Consider the following 17,895-nt stretch of genomic DNA (forward strand, 5'->3'; position numbering starts at 1 on the left):
CAATGCTATGAACTCTTCTTCTACTTTGCCCATCTGCCTTCTAAATTCGTCCTCCTGTATATTAAGTCTGGATAATCTATATGTCTGGTTTTGCACGACATTTCTAAATATTAGATTAGGATGCATGCTTTCTCTGCTGAGCATGCTATTAACATAACATTCTTTTATATAAAGTTTGGTATATAGCCTAGATTTATGATCCCTGAAAATTGAGTCATCTAAAAAATTGATATCTGTGTAGGACCAGTTCATAGTAAACCTCAAATAAGAGGTAGTGTGAAAAATAAAATGATGAAATTCCTTCAGTAAATCGACTGACCCCCCCCCCCCCAAATGAGAAAGAGGTCATCCACAAATCTACAAAAGAACACAATGTTACACCTATATGGACCTTGAACTAAATTATTAGCTTCCCATTCTGCCAAAACTGCATTTGCATAGGTACGAACCAAAGGAAGCCAGCTGACGATACACCACTATGCCTTGAAAGTATAATCACAAATACGTATACCAGTAGGAAGGAATACTCGAAATAAAAGTTTATTTAACCTCACATTTATAAGCTTTTCGTCGGTGTCTCATCACCAACTTCTTCAGAAAGATAAAAACACATTACCTTCACATTGGATACTTAAATACTAATTAAATACAAATTGAAAACACATGACTTCAATTAAACATCTCTACAACAAAAAAATCTCGAACAACAAAACATGCACTGTATGCTACTCCTGCAGCTCGGGCTCAACCTCAGAACGAAATGCATATAAAAACAAATGCATATAAAAACAAATGCATATAAAAACAACCTAGCATATACAACCATGCCTAAAATAAATAAGACATCACCTATTAACTCATCTCATAAGACTCCTAATTTCAAGACACAAGAGATTGATAACACTCCATTAAGGCCCGGGGGGGGGGGGTGATACGCCTCCAATTTCAACTGCCATAATGACTCTTTTAATTCCAGGCATAAGGACTCTGGCCCACCTCTGTTACCAGGAACCACCTGGTCGATAACTAAAAAATGAAATTCATGGTTCAGAAATTCTTTGATATGCTTGGCTAATGCGTTATCCATTTTCCCCTTTCTGATGGCATAAAGATGCTCATATAGGTGTTCCTGCAACTTCCTATCAGTCTTGCCTATATAAAACCCTGGACATAGGAAACACTTAGCTAGGAAGACTACATGTAAACTAGTACAGTTAAATCGACCCTTAATGTTATATTTATTGTTCCCAATGGTGAAGAAGGTCCCTGCTTTTACATAACGACAAAACTTACACATATTACACTTGAACATCCCCGATCTAACTAAGGGGTACTTAGGCTTCATTTCCAAGATCTTCTTTAAATTCAACCCCTTCCTAAACACCACTTTGGAGGTATTACCTGTCTGATCAGACATCTGTAAATCTGGCAGTAATAATGGCCAGTTTTTCTTTATGATGGAAAAAATTTCCCCTGCATCTACATTAAAAGTGGTGATAAAACTACATAGATAGGGGGTGGTAGTTTTTGTAGTAGATGAAATAGAAGTCAGTTGATCTACCAAATTTCCTAAAATAGGCAAATAAATACCATTCTCCCTTTTAGAACAAACTTCCTTGGTCAGCTCGGCGATCAAATGGCCGAGATAACCCCTGTTCAGAAAGAGGCCTCGAATGAAGTCAACTTCTACCAGGAAGTCACTATCCAAGGACACCATCCTCGCCACCCCGGCCAGTTGGCTCTTAACAATTGCTCTCTTCTGGGTGTAGGGATGATTACTCTCAAAGTGTAAATAACTGTTGGACCAAGTTTCTTTACGATAGATTTTGGCTACGAAACACCCCTGTACCAGATTCTTATATAGTTCCACATCCAAATAGACAACCCGCTCTTCAGAAAAAGTGGAAGTAAATCTCAAAAAACTAGTGGAGGCATTAAAACTTGATACTAGGGAATCGGCCACTTCTTTATCCCCCTGCAAGATGATAAAAATATCATCCAGGAATCGAGTATACATATGTGTTTTCTCGATAACTAAAGGATGGGAAAACACAAATTCTCTCTCCCAATATGTCATCACTAAATTAGCTACGCTGGCCCTACAAGGGGTCCCCATAGGGACCCTTACCTGTTGATGGAACCACCATTTATTAAATGACACAAAATTGCAAGTTAGGATAATATCCAGTAACTCCCTCACCATTAATATCTCCCCAGTGGGGGCCTGCTTAATGATCATAATTGCTTGGATCCATTCCAAAGCAATGGAGTGAGGAATCGAGGAATACAACTCCATGACATCAATTGTCAAGAAGTTATTCTCTGAACTAAATGGTATAGTGTTTAACCTGGCTAAAAATGACCAGGAATCCTTGGAAATATGGGGCTCACTAGTCACATATTTTTTTTTCAAAATTGTATCCACCACCTTGGCCCCAGCATAAGTCATACTGCCCCTTGCACTCACAAGTTGTCGCATGGGTGGATCTTGCACGTTCTTGTGTATCTTGGGATTCCCAAAAAAGAACTGGAATTATTGGGTTTGTTATGTAAATATAATTATAAATTTCCACATCGATGACACCATTAATAAACATATCCCCAAAATAAAAACGTACCCAGGCTACTTCAAAATTCAACTCATTTTTCAAAAACTCACCATAGGTTTCAGATGCCAAAATGGCTTCCATCCTCCTGTTGTAGTTTTCCTCCTCCATAACAACCAACCCACCCCCCTTATCGGGTTGCATAACCCTGACAGACGAATTACCAAGCAATTCTAACAAACTCCTCTCCTCCTTAGTAATATTAAACTCAACATTTCATTTAAATTTCAATAAAAGGCGAATATCCATATCACACAAACGTTCAAATAAACTTAAGGACGGATGTAATGGAGGGTTGAAAGTGCTGGGAACATAAAACATAAACTTTTATTTTGAGTATTCCTTCCTACTGGTATACGTATTTGTGATTATACTTTCAAGGCATAGTGGTGTATCGTCAGCTGGCTTCCTTTGGTTTGTATTTTGGTTTAGTGGCCTTTCATGAGTCGTTGCATTTGCGTAGGTGTTAGCACATGAGGTACCTATGGCTACCCCAAGAAATAAATAATGCCAACTGTTATGCAATAAAGAATAAAACAATACCAATAACACCAAGGAAAAGGGTGCACCTCAGGATTGTCTTGTTGTAACCATTGCAGTAGAGCTATATGCATTCAGGCTGTAAGGTAAGGTGCTGCAGTCAAGTAGAACATTGTAATAGCTGTAGAATGCATATCTGCTAACTGTATTGTTTAACTCATATAGTGCAGTTCACATAATGCTCTGTCATCCACAAACATCAGATAATCAAGGTATATGGGTGAGGTAGTCCACTCCATGAACTGATATTATTTATTGACTTTACAGATATTTCACTCTACTAACAGTAAATTGTGTACACCAGCATTTTTTATACTGATATATAGTTATATGCGTTATGCTGTATTTCATGCATGTGTGTTCTACTGTCACTGCAGTCTATTATAACAGTGAAGTAGTACTTCCAGGTTATAATTTGGTCCCAGGTAAGGTCTAGGCAAATATCAGTCAGTCAGTCAGTAGTCAGCAGTGACCCAGTTGCTCATTTTGTTAAATGCTTTGTATATAGTACATTTTGCCGAACACAGACCAGGGCTCAAATCCAGTGCTATGTAGCACTAAAAATTACAGTAGCAGTCACATAAAGCTGACATATTCTTTCTCCACAGGAACTACTGGTAAATGGGTGAGGTAGCCCATATTATGGATCGATAATTGTGTGTTTAGATTTCCCAGACTGTTAAAATCATTAGCAAGAATGTGAAAAATCAGCAATGTGCAGTCAGAAATAATATGTGTAATCCTTGTATGTTTGTATGCTTGGAGTGTCTGTTAAAAGTTGCTACAGTCAATTAATACATTCCATGCAAATCTCCCCTGCAGTCACTGCTATTGGGTTCTATTCCCATGCCTGCCAACTAAGGCATGACTGCTCTTTAGTGTCTGTACTGTACATATACATGTCTCTCAAGTATCATGATTTCACATTATGTAATTAATAGTGCGTAATCCACCTGTTACAGGAATGCCATGGAAATAAGTACCTAGATTGCAAAGTATCACCGTATCAGCCCACAGAACACCTTGATAGTTATATGGGTCCATCTGATGTGCAAGTGTTCTGTGTAGGTGTGTATCCACAGTTGTTACCGTTTGGTCCATAGTGTACCATGCAAATAGCTTGAGAGATATGTATGTGCTACATCAGCTATACGAGACTTGTACTCACTGTACACATAAAGAAAATACAGACCCGTACAGTAGATAGTAGTACTGTTGTCAAGGATGTAAGCAGCAATGTAACTAATGGACCGAATTTCTCTCCCCACCCCTTATCTTCATTTATTTATTACTGTTATTCATTGCTTATGGTTTACTATTAACATATGTTGTTACATTAACTATTTTTGGGGGCATGTGTTTTATTATTGTTATGCATTATAATGGATGCATGTTAACATATATTATTAAATTCCCTATTTTGCTAAATCCCCTATTTTCCCTATTTTGTTGGCCTTATACTATAAACTTCTAAACATTAGAAGTATAAACAAGAAAATTTATTACTTACATGCCCTCTTAGATGTCCACTCCCCTGATATACTATGCCTTACTGAGACTTGGCTCAAGCCTACTACCATTGATAATGAGATTATACCCCCAAGGTACAATATATTAAGACTTGATCGCATCTCTAAGAAAGGAGGGGGGTAGCCATCTTGTATAAATCCACTCTGGAAGTATCCAAAACTAGTACCTCAAATGCCTTGTTTACTAATAATGCAGAAATACTCATCACAAAGGCCCAACTCAACAAATGCAAATTCATAGATTAGTACTAGGGTAACTGCCCTTGCAAGCCATTTTAAGCCTAGACAATTATCCCTTGTGAAACTCATACCTTGCACTTTGTGTTTGTAAGGCAAACACCTCAACCATTAGGCCATCCTACCAACCCAAATAAGCAGCTCTTGCAATGCTTGAACCCAGAATCCTGCACACCATAGACAAAGTGATTTACCACTCCTCTAATGGCTCTCTACTAACTACCCCCAGGAAACTATTATTCTCGGGGATGTTAGTATCGACTGGAATACTTGCTCTTCCACCCATATACATTTGCATGGCTTCTCCCAGATGATATCTTCCCCAAACAGAATCAATAAGCCTAACAAAAAAGAAAGTATCCTAGACTGAATATTAATAAACAACCTACCTCAGATATATAAAACAGGCACCCTACCTGATGACTTTAGTGATCACTTCCTAACCTATATAATCAGGAAAAGAAATTACATCCCTCAACAATCTTCCTTTAAAACCATTAGAAGCTGTAAGAACTTTATTCAGACTAAATTTCAGAATGAACTTAACACATGTGACTGGCCCAATCTATGGTTACTTCCACTAGATGAAGCGGTCTCATACTTTAACTCTACGTTTCTTGCTATCTTGGATAACCATGCTCCCCCACGCACTATCAGAACCGATAACAAAGTAGCACCATGGCTGTCCAATGAGACAAGACAAAAAATTATTAGCAGAAACAAAGCACGGACCTCCTGGAGAACCACTAAGTCCCCAAAAAGACCACCTTATATATAAACAGCTGAGAAATGATGCCAATAAGTCTATTATGCTAGACAAAAAGATTTACTACTGTAATCTGCAACAAAAGCACCAAAATCAACCACAAAAATTTTGGTCAGGCATAAACAGACTTCTCCACCCAGGCCAATCAACTACCCCTACCCCCTTAACTACCCTCCAACAACCTCCTAAAATTGTTGCTAACACCTTTAACACTTTCTTTACTGAAACTGTGCAAACCCTAGCCAGTAAGCTATCTCCCTATACCCCAAGTACCATCAACCCCACACCTGATAATAAGATACCCTTTAAGCTTGATCCAGTACCAACATCTTTTATTAAGTCCTTAATTACAAAACTGAAACCCACCACCCTTTCAGCAGACCTACTACCTGCAGAATATCTCCAATAAGGCACTAATGAAATAGCATACCCCATATCAATTTTAATCAATAGAACTATCCACAAAGCCTATATCCCCCACATCTGGAAAATCTCCCACATTGTTCCTCTTCATAAAGGGGGAGATTCCACTGAACTTTCATGTTACAGGCCTATAGCCAGTCTGTCTCCCTTGGTTAAAATATAAAATAATGGAAAAATGTATCCACAAGCAATTTCGTGCCTATCTGAATCAAAGCACTCTCCTAGCCCCCTCCCAGCACGGATTTAGACCTTATCATAGTACAACCTCAGCCCTTCTCTCCTTCTCCCATACAATAAATCAAAACTGTAATTACAAGCTCTCCTCAGCCTTCTTCCTTGACCTATCCAAGGCATTTGATATGGCAAATCACCATCTACTCTTAAACACATTAAAATCACTCTCCATAGATAACCTAGCAATTACCTGGTTTCATTCTAACCTAAGTGACAGACAACCAGCTGTAATATGGAAGAATAACCTATCATCCCTTTTGCCAGTCACCCTGGGAATCCCACAGGGATCTATATTAGGTCCCCTCCTATTCTTCATATTTATTAATGACCTGTGCAAAGCCATCCCTGATACAACTTGTATTCAGTATGCAGAAGACTCAACCCTAATCTGCTCTGCCACCTCCCCCACAGATTTACAATCCTTGTCCCAAATTACTTTCAACAAAGTAGAGAACTGGCTCACTGGTCACCTACTACTATTAAACCCAAATAAAACCAAACTATTACTCTTCTCACCCACTTGCAAGGTCTCCTCACCACCTCTCACCATAATATCTAACAATGGTACCATAATTTCCCCAGAACCTAGTACTAAACTACTGGGAGTGATCATCGACAACAACCTCAAGTTTGATGCTCACATAGACAAAACTATTAAAACAGTTAATAAAAAAATAGGCTGTTTATACAGGATTAAACCATTCCTAACCCCATCTGCTAGAACTGTTATTGCCCATACACATCTGCTATCAACTCTTCTTTATGCCTCAACCATCTTCATAAACCTAAGCAAATCAAACCTCAATAAATTTACTAGGTGCTACAATAACATTGCCAGATTTGCCACAGGATCAGCTTATAGAACCCATCACTGCCTTAACTTTCAATTGTTAGACTCGCTTAAACTACCCTATCAGCTGCAATATAACCAACTAATAGTTGTTCACAAAATCCTCTACCAACCCACCCATACTGAAAAATGTTATTACCCCCTACAGTAACCTAAAATCCCTTCGCTTTTCCAAAGAATTGCTAGTGCAAACTGTTAAAACCAACAATTCTTCTGGTGAATCACTATTCTCCAACTCTGCTGGTAAAAACTGGAACCTACTTCCTGCTGAACTCAGCACTGACCCCTCCTTATCCCAATTCAAAAAAATCCCTTAGTAAATACATTAAAATGCAGTGGCTTTGTCCCTGCACAAACCCTGACTAACCCCCACTCAAACATAATTCATAAATGAGACCCTCATTACAGAAATAAAACTCTGACTCTCTGTTTAAAATTCTGTGTATCACCCACCTACTGGAAAGATTTAATGTTAACACTACACCATGTATGATCACCACCTTTAATATATGTGTTTTCCTTTTTCATATGAAATCTTTAACTATTTCTTTCTCAGCTACTTGCTTCCAACCTTTCCTGTGTGTATGTGAGAAAAGCATGTACCTGTGTGTACATATCGTTAAACAAATCTCAGTTTTGTGATAACTCACTGTAATAATTTCACTGTATTTACACTTGTTTTTGTACATTTGGAGCTTTTCTCCCTGGGCCTTCACTGAAAATGGACCTGTATCCAGTTGGATTTTCCCGGTTAACAAATGTAAAATAAATAAATAAACTGTTACTGGCATGCTGTTATACTGACTGTTCTGTTATTTATTGTTGTGTTTCATATAATATGCATTGCTATGTATTTATGTTATTTCCAATGTTCTGCCATGTTGTTATTACTAACAATGATTTGTTAATAACTAGCCTATACTTATTGCTTTAACTCCATCACCACAGCTCATTGGATGGGGCCCAGCCTCCCCCTGGAGTGGTAGCGGAGGGGCTGCAATCTCCCAGGATCAACTGTCAGTCATGGTGTGCAAGATTGTTCACCATAGCTATGAACACTGCCTGTGCCAGATTGAAAGCATGCTGACCAACCAGGTGGGGCAGGCATACCCTGGATCCCAGCCTCCAGCACTGCAACCCTTGGAGCAGTGAAGGAGCAGTGTCAATTGTCCCATGGGTGGGGAGGTGAGTCATTCGTCTGCCATCTGGAGGCAGGTGTGACTTGGATTCCCCAACACCTTCCCCATCCTGTGACTTGGACTCCACAATACTCTCTCCATCCCAAGTGTTTACTCCGTTCATATGTCACACATTGCCCCTGTCCACATCCTCTCCTACCCAACATACATCCCCACATGTATGTCCCTAACCCTACATTCCACTTTCACCTTAAAAATGTGGCACCTGCCCAAAAACTATCTTCCCATACATAGCTCTCCATGTCACACACATGCTCACTGGGCACCACTGATCTGGTCTAATTGGCTTGACAACACAGTTTTGTTGTCCTCACCCCTTTCTCTGGGGTTTGAGAGTCCAAATTAATTTCTGAACTCTATTAAAATACACAGCTGTTGCTGTACAAGATATGGATAGCAATGGTTCTTTCTTTCACTTTTGCAAGTCAGAGGACTGCAGGTAGGAGCACACTGCACCTATCCATATAGCATAACTATATGTTGCCTGCTATTCTGTTATTGGCACCATTACATAACAGACCTACCTTAATCACATGCCTCAGTCAGACTGTACAGGGTACCCTTACCCTGGCTCTGCCATAATGACATGACTGCCACAGCTGCCACAGTTACATGTACAGCTTACTGTCCTCAAAAGTGTCCACACTCCGCCCTATGTGTGCTAGGCTGCAGCATACACAGCTGTATGTAAAGGTAGTGGCTACAGACCTACTATACCTACCCTCCCCCTAGAACAAGGGATGCTGACATAGCAATATGTAATGGGGGGGCTAAAGCTTGCAGACAGGGATATGTGTAATGGTTTGCCCCTACAAAGATAGTAGGTTGAAAGAATAACAACTGTTGCATTGGCAGGCATATTCTGATGGGTATGAGGTCTGACACTCAAGTGTTCTCTTACCTTACTGACCTCATCCCACAATGTTTGCCAGTGAACTGCCAGGGACCACAATGTCATTGGACACTGACCACACATTTGAGGTAAAACTGTGGACATACTCCATAAATCTCTACAGGTGACAGTTATGGTACTCTACCCTCTGCAATGCTGTACTCTCCAAACCTCAGTAATGTCCATCTTAACAACTAAGAAAGGGGCCCACCTCTACATGAAGGCTTTATATTTATATACATTGCACTGCGGTGGGATGTCATTGGCCAATGGTAGTGCAATTCAGCTATTTTGGCTGCAATTAGCAATTCACAAACTGGTGCAGAGGCAATTACCTGCTAATGAGCAGTACTTTAAAAAGGCAAGCAGCTGCTTATGGGGAAAAGGTCTGTATGAGACTTAACTCACATGAAGAGCATCTTTCCAAAAGATAACTAGAAGCAAAGTTCAAAAAAGGAGCACTGCACTCTACAAGGTATGTAATAGATTTCTCCATATAACAGGGTGCAGATCGGGGGGATGGAGGTATGGGGAATAGAGATTACAGCGGTAAGCCTGTCTTAGATCCATGGTAATGACGTGTCAGTAATACTCTTCTGTCCTACACCTACAGGCATGCCTCTCAACTGTCCCTGATTTTTAATCACATCTCAGCTCTTTCCCTGTCAATACCTCCTACAATGGTTGGCCATTGTAGGAAAGCTAGTGGATGATACATAATACATTGTGACAATAAGTAAGTGTGTACAGTCCTGTAACATCAAACATTCTACTGTAATTCACCAAAATAGTAGAGGTGATCTCATTGCTTTTAAATTAAATGATTTTAGACATTTTGATCATTCAATGTTTTGGGTATAGATGTTATTTTTCAACCAAATGAACATTAGACATTATGGCATTCGACATTTTGAAGGTAAACCTATATATATATATATATATATATATATATATATATATATATATATATATATATATATATATATATATATATATAAATATATCAGTATTACATGTATATGGGGTACATACTGACAGATACACTAAGCATGTGGGGGGGATAGGGTCAGACAGATATGTATAGGTAGGTGTCCGTATGTACAGATATATTTCCACATAGCAGATCTTTGTGAGGAAGAGGTAACAGAATTTTGCTCAAGTTAGCTAAGTGTAGGAGCATGCCCAGTGGAACTGACAGTACTTACAAGGTGACTCCAGGCCACAGCTACCTGCACTCCAGGCTGGGATTTTGTGTGCTACAGACATTGGTAGCTGCACCTGTTTCCACAGTATATCGCTCCCTGACATTTTCCACGGCATTCCCCGGCTGTGTAATTTCACCCCATATGTCTGGTCTGTTCCTCATACATCTGCTGTGTTCTAGTAAAATGTTGTATAATGCAGTCAGTGAATAGTACTAGCTACAGACAAACATTGGAGTGTTGGACTTTATATCCTTCAGATATTCTGTACTGATGTACTGATGCAACCCACTTTTATATTAGCCACCTTCTAGGTTAATCAGAGCATCTGAATGTCTGTCTCTAGTGTTGGCCCTCTGTCCCCCCATTCTCTCTGGCTTTGTCCAGCTTTCATGCACTAACAGACTGAGGGGTATGACAGTCAATTGGAGCACCACCATATGACTAGCTCACATGCAAAAGATGTGGATGCTGCCAGATTCAAACCATCAGCATGATCCCCCATGCTAATTTCCCTACCCTACTGAGCCACACAGTCTGCCAGACAGGGATGTGTCATTCTGCACACAATCAACAGCATACATACATACATTGTCACCCCTCTGTTATGTGAGACATAGAACATGTGGGCAGGTTTTATGTCACAGGCCTGGAATTGGCTGGTCTGCTGATATACCATTGGAGATTTACTGTTACAGCAGTTGTATGGGTACACTGATGTATTGGTGGTGGGGGATGATGAGCCCCAGTTGTGTGACTGTTGTGTGACCCCACTGTTTGCCATCTCCACTGAATAATATAGTGGATGTTTTAGCCATGCGGCCTAGTGCATATTTTGCAGCACATACTATTAGACAGAGTACCTGTTGTACCATGTGGCTGTTAGAGCTCTCCAAGTATCTCTGTAGCCCACAATATTGCCTTGCATACATGTGGTAGGTCCATACATAAGCTACCATATTCCAGTACTCCTTACAAGGGAGGAATAGGTAAGTGACTTACATTGCAAATGCAGCAGTAGACAGACCTATAGTTTGGGGCTGACTCTGTCTGATGCAGGCAGTACACAGCCAATACATGGTTAGGTACAGGTTGTGTGGGCTGGCTGGCATCATGTTTACTAATATGTATGCAAGTTATGGGAAAGGTGTCAGTCCATAGGGCCCTAGGTTGTCAGTGCATGTACTATGCATTGTCTCTTGGCCCAGGCAAGAGCATGCTGGTCATGCCTACATCTGCCTACAGGGACAACCTCAGGAGTTTCCTTCTCAGAGTCTCCCTGTAGGTGTTGCTGTGGTGACATAAGCACTGGTGGGGTGCTGTGTATCTCTTCCCTTTGCTCAGCCTGCTGCAGCTCTGTCCACAAGATTATATTGTGTTGCATGGCACATACTGTGAACATATGGACACATGTGGCTGGAGAGTACTGCAGGGATCCACCAGATATATTAAGGCACCAGAACCGTGACTTCAGCAGCCCAAACACATGCTATATGATGCTCGTAGTTTTGTGTGTGCCTCATTATAGCACTCTTCCGTGGGTATGTGTGCATTTCTGATGGGTATCATCATCCATAGTTCCAGTGTGCAGTCAGCATCCCCCAGTAAACGGCCATGTTGGATGCCCCCCCCCCCAACAAACATATGGTACAGTTTTGATGCATGGCAGATATGGGAGCCGTGATAACTGCCAGGGCTGCCAGCACATGCATTCATGATAATGCCTTGGGTATTTCATATGACCTGGCAGTTGATATGCTGATTTCCCTTATGGTTGACAAAGATTCTACTCTCTTCAGTGGGGATGGTGCCTTGATGTGTATATGAGTGCAATTTATGGCACCCGGTACCTCAGGGTTGTGTGTTACATGGTAATAGTGTTGAATACTGCTGACCCTCAGGCTGAGGGGAAAATAAATGTGCTCAGTGGCATGTGGTAGCATGGCATCCAGGAACTGGTGGAGTACCTTGGATGCTGATGCCTGTGAGACCCCCATCATGTCGACAGTTGGTCTTTGGAAAGTACTTGCAGCTGGTATCCTAAGAACTACACATACCTTTGTTTCCACTGGGATGGGTTCCCCTCTCTTGGCTCTGGGTCTGATTTGAGGGTAGCAGAGCTCAGTGAGTTCTTGTAGTATGCCCCTGTCCACCTTGTAGTGCTCTACAATATCCAGCTCATGTAGCACCTGGAAAGTTACCCTCAGCCAGAACACTTTTCTCCTTCTCAGTCTAGGCCTATTGTCAGCAGCAGCAGCACTGACCTCAACATCTAGCACATACAGATGTAGCAGACCTGCAGCAGCCCCTAGCATTTCTTCATTTAAAACTCCCAAGTCTGTACTCCAATGGTGCAGAGTATGGGGGTGAAATCAGATTGTAGGGTGTATGCAACCTTTATAGTACTCTGCTGTAGGTGCTGCCTTTGTGATTGGCTACCTATGATGCATTCCATCTGCCAAGTACATATTTCTGGACTGTTAATGCCCTAGTTTAGGTGAAATAGGGGATTATCAGTAATTAAGATATCACTGCTTTTTCAGCCAAGAAAATGTAGGAAAGTTAGTGGATGATACAAAATACATCATGACAATACGTAAGGGTGTACAGTCCTGTAACATCAAACATTCTACTGTAATTCACCAAAATCACTGCATTTTCAGCCAATTTTTTTTTTTGGACAGCCTTCCTCACTCAGCACTGTGGCACACCATACAAATACATGCCATGAAGGTAAACAGTGCTTGGCACTCAGTGTACACACCCATATGAAAGGTCACCACTCAGCATGGTGGTGCGCCATGCAAACATGCTCAAATATGATGAAACATGCGCCCCGAAGGTAAACAAAGCTTAGCAGCCTGTGTACACACCCCGCTGCTCAGCAGAGTGCTGTTCTGTGCAAAAAGGCACCTTTGAGCTCCACTGAGCTTACAAGTCCACAGACACACACCCCCTTTGATGTTAGCTTCCTCTTCTGTGGACATCAAAATGTTTCTCTCCCTAAACAAATGGGATCTGCAGACACGGATACTCATTTGTGCTATTCAGTATCCCGAGGTCATTTGCATAGGGATCTGTGCACAAAACCTGGAAACAACAGGGTTCCAGGCCCTGCCTGGAACCATTCCACCATTGTCGATACTCCATACAGGGTCCTATATTACATTACTGTCACACTAATTTTTACACTATTTTTATATTTTTTTTCATAAAATCATGTTTGGGCACTGTGGCGCACCACCCAAACATACTCAGATTATTAAAAAAATAAAATTATTTCAAATTATTTTCCATATGGGTTTGGACACACACTAGATAGGTTTGCACATATCTGTGTCTGCTATGCTATTTATTCAAAATAATGATACCCTGGGTCTATAATACACAATAAGCTTCAGAGCCGGAAAATAAAAAGAATCTTTATTAAAACAGTAAACGTTAAGCGCGTTCATCCCTTTTAACTATTTAATGGACTTCATCAGAACAGTTAACTACTAAAACACAACCCTTATATACAGGAAGTACTAGAAGTCAATTTCCTTTGTTAAATTTAAAATAAACTTTATACAACTCTTTCCTAAAAACACTATCTTGTTACTCAATTAATATAATGGTTATAACTTCAAAGCTTTTTTCTTCAAAATGGGAGGTAAAGAAAAGTATTCATTTAACCATGGGGGAAAAGGGGAATTTAACTTAACAATCCATTGAAATTGTTTTATTTCAATGTCTAATTCCCACCAACCACTCCTGACATTAATAGGCGCTAACTGGATCCCATACTGAAATTTGTTAAACCCATGACATACTAAAGAATGTTTATACAAGGAATTATTCATATTTGGAAATGGCATATAGGTGTTCATATATTTTTTTTCTAAACAATCTTTCAGTTTTCCCCACATAGTACATTTATTTATTTATTTACAGTTTGATTACGGGGGAAGTCCACTGGGTCAACATGGCCCATTTTCAGTGGAGGCCTGGGGAGAAAAGCTCCGAGAATGCATTAAAAAGAAACAGTTTACATACAGGATTTACCAAAAAACAATAAAAACTGCTGATAAATACAAAAATGGCAAAACGGAAGTCCATGAAAACCTTTAATTGAACTGCTTAAGCGCTTTTCGTATGTACTATGTACGAACTTCATCAGAGAATCCATTAATACAAAAAACACACCCTTAAATAGCTTTATACAGGTCAGCTGATATTACGCTGATTGTTATATTTAAAATATTTAAAAGATTTAAAAGACCAGCATCATAAGAATTAACTTTAAGTATTTTAAAATATTGCATGTCATGTCAACATTATATAAATGATTTAGGTGAATAATTAAATTCATTTCATTAAAAAATGAATCAGAGAAATAATAAAAAAATTCAACCATGCTAATAATAATAAATAAACAGTATATCATAGTAATAAATTAATTTAGCTATATGCTCATATATACAACCCACATCTCCACTACTCGAGGCTACCATACTATTTATAATATTTATGGTCTTTATGGTTAGAATTATATTAAATAGAATTATATTGAATAAACCATGTTATATTGTATTCCACTAAAAACCAAAATTCATTCAATGTTATATCTACTATCCCTAATAATGGGCCACATCTTTGTTAATTATGTATTCAAAACTTGAATATTTATTAGGAAAAAGATTAGATATTATCTAGTTAGGCTCCGTAATTTTAAGATAGGCATAATAGAACAAATATCATTACATACAGGATTTACAAAAAAATACAAGCAAAATCTGAGAATGCATTAGCAGTTTACAAATGTGATTACAATACAACCTAGTACCAAAAACAATTCTGTAGAACTGATTAAGATAAGCTTTTTCATTGAGTAAATGTTAGCAGAAATTTCTTGAAACTCAGTGTTAAGGTTGTATAGATATTTGATAAGTAATGAGAAATTACAAGAATTTGAGAAATTGTGGATATACTTTACATGCATGTATTAGAGTAGAAATGAGTACTCCATATTTATAATACTTACAAGTTTTGTTAAGCAAAAATAGCTGTAGGAGTGGAAGAAGTAAGGAGAGGAATAAAGCTGCAGGAGAGGACAGGGAGATTTGATAGAGATGAAAGAATATGTCTGAGGGAGGTATATAGGGATTATGTGCCAGTAGGGGGAGACTCTTATGGCTTGAAGTGATCAAAGCTTAAGTAAGGAGAGATTATGTACTGGAAGGGGAGACTCTTAAGGCTTAAGGTAATCAGAGCTTAAGTAGGGAGGCAGCAGGGGCATTTCCATTTAGTAGACAGGTGAGTGAAAAGATGGGCTTTGAAATTTTCATAGTTTGGGGTGCTTCTTAGTGATTGAGGAAGGGAATTCCATTTTTTTGCCTAGAGCATAGGTGAGGAGCAGTTAGCCAGCAGGATGTTTGGGTTTATGGATAGCTATTAAGTTCTGATGTTTAGATCTAAGGGTTCTGTTGGGTATATAGGGGGGGAAGGATATTATTTAGAGCAGGGAATTTTGTAGGCTGAAATATGAGTGTATGAGCTGTAGAGAGTTGTAGGTAATCTACGTGGTTTGGTAGTTCTAGCCAGTTCAGGGCTTGTAGGTGGTGAGTGGAATTTTTGGATTTGGAGGCAAATTTAGAGATTTTATTGTAGCAGCTTTCTAGTTTGGAGATAATGGAGGAGGACAGGTTGGTTAGGAGAGGAGCACCATCTAGTAAGGAAGGAAGGAGAAAAGTAGGGGCTAGAGTGTATCTTGTGGAGCTGGAGAGAAAGTGATCATTCCTATACAACATACCTAGCTTTTGGTGGGTCTTTTTAATGTTCTGTTGTACATGTAAATCGAACTTTAGGTGTACATACCACATTTATCACAAATTGCAATTAAAATCAAGCCACAGGTGGCACAATTTCCTTTACCTAATCTATGTGCCTAAAAATACCTTTAACTTTTACAGAATCAGCTTCTAAAATGTAAGGACATTGCTTGCATGAACCACACCTTCTAGTACCCTAAAGACTAGAGGGGGTTCAATGTAAGTTTGTTCAAAAAGATTTTTGAAATTCCTTCCAGTTTTATGAAAACAAGGGGTCTTTGCCCCAAAATTTCCAGAACATCCACATTCTCTTTAAAAATTGTTCAATTTTTTTGCCATAATATACCTGACTTCCTTAGACCCAAGACCATAAGGGGACCACCATACTATTAGAAAAGTCTTTGTTAGAAGTAGTCTCAGCCTTTTTTGGCATTATTCCTACAGTTTTATCACCTAAGAGGGGTTTATCCTTTTTTCCCGAGCCTGATAAAACTTCATCAACCACTTTCAGCAATTTACTAATTGGATAGACTCTCCATGGGATTCATGAAGCTTGCGCCAGGCGCCGAAGTACCATCAGTGATTTAACACCAAATATGGCTGCCAAGCGATTCAGGTACGAGCTGTTTCCACGTGCACTACCAGCGTGCACCAGACCTCCGCAGCTCCCGGCGCATGTATGCTAATTACCTCATGCACAGCAGTGTAGCATGCAAATGAAGGTATATAGCGATTCATGAAATGGTGCAGGCATAGCATAAGCATGAAGAAATGTAAACCAAAAAAAGTTTACATTTTTTCAAACATAAAATCAGAGCCATGAAAGCGGACCAAACTTACGTATTATAATGTTAATATATGCCAATGGCCAAATATATATCCAATGGCATAAAAAAAAACATGCACAACACATAAAAAATAACATTTAATAACACGGCCACACTAACGCAAACTAAAACTGCAGTGCATCGGTGCACAAACGGGATCACAATGAAAATATATTTAGATGTCATAAAACTGCAATGTAACACAATTCATGAATTCCCCATAATAGTCAATGGCACGCATGCTACACCACAACCATGGTGCAAGGGTTGCTAAAGGTCTGTGAAAGTGTTCTGTGTGGTAACTAGGAATTAGTAGTCAATGCCATGCAAATGAGTCAAGTAATACTGAATCACAAATGCCCTGCCGGCGTAAAGATGTACCACACGGCCTAGCGGTACAACACCGAGGTGTGGCCTGGAGGTAAACATGACATCAAGAGAGGGGTGTGCCACCGTAGCTGTAAGCACATTGGAGCATTGCTAATCTGGGTTGCCTGTTGCTAAGCAAAACTGCAGGATAGGGGAGTGGAAGTAGCCATAGCTTTGTTTAGCTGAGAGCACACAAGGTAACCGAAAGTGCATGTGAATGTGGATGAAAACATACTCGAAAACCGGTAAACGGCTGTGCGTGGCATGTACCACAGCTAAAACAGGAAGGATACGGGAAGACAATAAGGAAATGCTGCAGCATGGTAATTGGAGTACAAATGAGTAATTAACACATATGAACTCACAGTGGGCCATTGACAACAGTTAACAAGGCTACTAGCAGCTTCCTGC

General features: G+C 39.6%; 1 protein-coding gene across 2 annotated transcripts in view; it reads right to left on the bottom strand.

Moving 5' to 3' along the window:
* The window catches only part of LOC122808913 (calhepatin-like), a 375,655-nt gene that overhangs the window by 59,350 nt on the left and 298,410 nt on the right, over positions 1-17,895 (bottom strand). The window lies entirely within an intron of this gene.

Source organism: Protopterus annectens, chromosome 1.part1 (genome assembly GCF_019279795.1).
Source record: "Protopterus annectens isolate FY-2018-M chromosome 1.part1, PAN1.0, whole genome shotgun sequence".
NCBI lineage: Eukaryota > Metazoa > Chordata > Ceratodontiformes > Protopteridae > Protopterus > Protopterus annectens.